The following is a 4,645-nucleotide window of genomic DNA, read 5'->3' as shown; positions in this document are numbered from 1 at the left end:
ACATATGTGGCTGGAGTCATGGGTCCCTCCGTGTGTACGCTTTGGTTGGTGGTCCAGTCTCTAGGAGCTCAAGGAGGTTTCGCCAGTTGACACTGTTGCTCCCTCCATGGGGCTACAAACCCCCTCAGCTCCTTCAGTCCCTTCTCCAACTCCTCCATCAGGAACCTTGAGCCCAGTCCAATGGTTGGCTTCAAGCATCTGCCTCTGTATTTGTCAGGCACTGGCAGAGCCTGTCAGGAGACAGTCATATTAGGCTTGCCTCAGCAAGCATTTCCCAGCATCCACAGTAGTGTTCAGGTTTGGTGACTATATACAGGATGGATGCCCAGGTGGGGCAGTCTCTGAATGGCCTTACCTTCAGTCCCTGCTCCACACTTTGTCTCCATATTTCCTCCTGTGGGTATTTTGTTCCCCCTTCTAAGAAGCACTGAAGCATTCACACTTTGGTCTTCCTTCTTCTTGAGCTTCATATAGTCTGTGAATCAAATCTTGGGTATTCTGAACTTTAGGACTAACGTCTACTAATCAGTGAGTGCATACCATGTGTGTTCTTTTGTGACTGGGTTACCTCACTCAGGATGATATTTTCAAGTTCCATCTATTTGCCTACAAACTTCATGAAGTCATTGTTTTTAATAGCAGAGTAGTATTCCACTGTGTAAATGTACCACATTTTCTGTATCCACTTATTCTTAACTGTCTTAACTGCAAATAGAACCATTAGCCTACAAGGTCCATTTCTCCTGTTCTGGTCTCCCACTAACTTACAAGGTGTATTATTCTTGTTCCTGTTTTGGTCACCCAGTACCCCAGACCCAGAAAGACAAATAGAATATGTATTCACCTATATGTGGATATTAGCTGTTAAGTCAATGATAACCAAACTACAATCTATAGACCAACAGAAATATAGACTAGTGGGGCGGATAGACCTCCCTAGTAAAGGAAAAAAGAATAAATAATCATGAATCAACATGAGAAGGGGATTGGAATAGGAGGAACATTTCTGAAATCTTATAAATTGAGGAACAGACTTGTATTATGAACTACATTTTCAAGACTGTTTATGTAAGCAGCATTGGAAGACAAATAGTGTTTTCTCCAGACTAACAGGCAAACTTGCCTACTACTCAGTATAATAAAGAGACTCCCTTCAGGAAAACTCCATGTAAGTTGACTCCCCTCCCTGGCATAGAAGCCTGGGAGTCCTTAGCTGCAGGCCCCTGCACACTAAACCACCTAAGAAGTATCATTTACCCTTTGATGTCACACTGTAGGAACCAGTGCTTGGGAAAGTGGCACAAACGCTGACGCCCTGATTACTGCTGCTGCTCTGAGCAATAAATTGTGCTTTGTCTTTGACCCAGGAGTCTCATTTCTTCTACCAGAACCCATTAGACTGTGGGAGGCTAATGTGTTGCTTTGCAAGTAGGTTAAGATCTCAGACCCTTTACAGTTCTTGATTCTCTATATGAGCTTTTTGTATAAAGTGCATAATCTCGGCAAAACTTTAAAACTCAGAATAAAATGGGCAAATGTACTGAAAAAGGAAAAACCAATAAAATCTAGTAAAACTTACATTCTGTAGAACAAAGCTGCAGTTTAGAGGTAAGATAAACAACATTTTGCAGAGGGGAAGCTGCGAAAGAAATGTGACTTATAATGAGATTGCAGGCCACAGCAAACACAGGGCGTGGCAGGTCCGGGGAGAATAGAAATGAGAAGAGGTAACTTTAGTCTTCAGGGGAAGAGGTTGATCTAGAATCTTCCAAACACAAGTGCCACTACCTGCTGTGCTGAATTCTCCCATCATCCCTTAGGAGAACAAACCACCAGGAAGAGAGGTTGTTCCTGAGAACAGGATGAGAGAGGGGTCATCTTGGTGCACTTTGAACTCTGGGCAGATAGTGTGTGTTTTCAAAATAAATGCATAACATTAAAACCTTTAAGTGATTTTTAAAGTACGGAGACACTTTCTGATGCCTACATAAAAGATTCAGTGAGACTGTCACTTCTCTCAAGAGTGGCTGCAGTTTGGTTTTATGTTCGTATCTTTGGAAGTTGGTTTTCTCCGGGGGGGGGGGGGGGGTGTGCTTCCAAATAAGCTCTTTCATTCCAGGTTTGTAAGATACCTTTCCCTGCTTTCAGGTGGAAGAATGAGGTTACCTTGAGTCAGAATGCCTGCATTGTGTTCTTCTCACTAATGTCAGGTTACATATGCATATTTTACTATGGGAAGAGCAGACAGAAGTCTTTCTATACAAGACATTCAAACAGGATAATTAGCATTCTCTACTTGAGTTTGCTTCAAATAGAAGAGTTAAGCCTTTGGCATATTTTATTAGGAAAGCATTTCAGCTGCGCCTCGGGGACACCAAAGGGCTTTAGTTTAGTCAGTCTTGGAGTCCTTCTGCAGGAGGCTTGGTGTCAGCACAAGGGTGGCTCACACTTGAACTGCTGAAGGGAGAGCTGAGGTTGATCTGGAGGCTTACCACTGCTTGGATCGACATTGTAGTATAGATTTTTTTTCCTGCCAATGAACATGACCATCCCCTGCCATCCTGGAGGAGATAGCTTTACCCCCCACAGTCTGAGCAGTGAAGAACAGTACAGGTATTCCTGCGTCTACCACAGTGGTAATGGGGGTTGGCACTCCCCAGTTGAAGGAGGGGAGAGAAAAGGAGTCTCCATAACTTTGTCTCAAGAAATGCTAGATTATTTAGGATGTAGAAGGTTAAATGAAAGCAAGACTCTAAAATGCAGTTTCTGAGAGGTCATCACCCATGATGGGTGGGACTCTTTAATGATATAACTGTTTTTGACCCCACCCATACTCCTATCAGTAAACCAAATAAACTCAGGCTTTCATCCACTTAGACTTGGGTGAACTCATATCTATGAAAGAGCTTTCTTGCTATACCATCCCATGGCCCAGGTTGAAGTTGCAAAAGAACACTAGAAAACTTTCGGGGGAAGGGGGTTAACTCACCTTGCTTATCAGCAAGCCCCTCCCTGATAACCACTTCTGTTTATTACTGTCTGCATGACCTTACCGTTTCCTGAAGGCTGAGCTTCTCCTCATCTCTGCGGCAGTGAAGATTATGTTTCTAACATGTAAACTGAGGGAGACACATTCAAACTAAAGCATACTGATGCTGGTGCTAAAATTCACTTCCTCGTTGCCTGTCTTGAGTCAGAGTTTGCTGTCTTGCTGCAGAGACAATAGATAAAGGGCAAACAAGCTAAGTTTACTGAAAAGCAGAGTGAGCTGAGGGCTGCCTGCATCAGGGAAGGCTCTTGAAAATGAGTTGCCACAGAATACTGTGGAGCAAGTAGGGGTAAACCTGGTTGGTTAATTTAAATGACTATAAGAGTTCTGGTTAGTTGATGGGTCCAAGTGAAAGGACTTACAGGAAAAAACGGGAGTTGGGAGGGGAACCCTCACCTGCCATAGTAAAGTTCCACCGGAAGGAAAAACAAGAAACTAAAAGGAACAAAGTCTAATAGTTAAGGCCTTCCAAGGTTATAGTTCCTGAGCTCATCGCCGGTGTTTTCCAGTGACTATTAGTTTTATCAGGACATACATGTAGACATTCCATGCTAGAATACAGGGAGTTTGTGTGGAAATTTTGCCCCCAAGACCCCACACTGAGCCTGTCCCATGGGAGGGGCAGCTTGAGACCTCTAAATGCCTCATTTCCAATGCCTCCAGGGCAGTCACCCACCATTGTCTGTCAATATTAATCATCTTTCTTTTCCTAAGTGCCAGCTTCCTCTACACATGGCCCAGCTGTGGAATTTTCAAATTTCCCTGTCCTTATGCTTCTTGAGTTGTAAATTCTGTTTAAAAAAAAAAAAAAAAAACAGGCCTTTAATTCAGTAGGCAGAGGCTGCAGAAATCTGAGTCTGAGGCCAGCCTAGACTACAGAGAAAAACTCTGTCATGAAACTCCACCCTTTGTCAAGAGCAAGACGGTAGATACAATAATTAATATAGCAAAAGTTATATTTTATTGTGTTGAGGATCATCACACAGGTTCACACTCTAAATTCCTAAACCTATCTCCCCAAGGCTGCTCGCCTGGTCAATGTATATCTTAGCTAAAAGTCAGGTCCAGACTCTAACAGAAGTCTCTGACTAAGGTCAGGATCCTGGGAGAGACTCACCAGCTCCAGGGCAGATCAAGGTGCTGTCCCTCCAGATGTGCAGAGTAGAGCTTTGTTCTTAGTCTCTGCTTATATACTGTCCAGTGGGTGTCATCAGGTCCTAGGACTGTGTCTGGTTATCTTGGGGGAATGATGTCACTGAGTTCTGGTTATCAGGTGCAGCCTTGGAGGAAGTGGGGACCCTGACTAAGCTATTTTTACATGTCTAAAGGGCATTTTTTACGGTGCTCATTCACACACACACACATACACACACACACACACACACACAATCCAAAAAAATAATTTCACTTTGCTCACACGTTACCACTGCACTCTATGGAATCTATACCTGGACACTGCTTGGGTAACCAAGAGCCTGAGGATAGTTAGCCCAGGGATCTAGGGAAAATCCAAGTAATACTAGTTTAAAAAAAATTTAATGTAGTAATAATATGATTCCTAGTGTCATTCTACCATACACATAGATCTGGGCCTTG

The 4,645-nt window shown here is 43.3% G+C and overlaps 1 long non-coding RNA gene across 1 annotated transcript; it reads right to left on the bottom strand.

The window, feature by feature from the left end:
* Positions 1-602: 602 nt before the first annotated feature.
* LOC116094059 lies at positions 603-4,218 on the bottom strand. The gene is made up of 3 exons (XR_004119952.1): positions 4,167-4,218; positions 3,726-3,840; positions 603-3,211 (listed from the first exon to the last, which is right to left on the bottom strand). It is a non-coding gene; the product is annotated as an uncharacterized LOC116094059 (long non-coding RNA).
* Between the last annotated feature and the right edge of the window lie 427 nt (positions 4,219-4,645).

Source organism: Mastomys coucha, unplaced genomic scaffold (assembly GCF_008632895.1).
Source record: "Mastomys coucha isolate ucsf_1 unplaced genomic scaffold, UCSF_Mcou_1 pScaffold16, whole genome shotgun sequence".
Lineage (NCBI taxonomy): Eukaryota > Metazoa > Chordata > Mammalia > Rodentia > Muridae > Mastomys > Mastomys coucha.
Note: the sequence above shows the minus strand (reverse complement) of the source record. Positions and strands in the feature narration are given on the sequence as shown.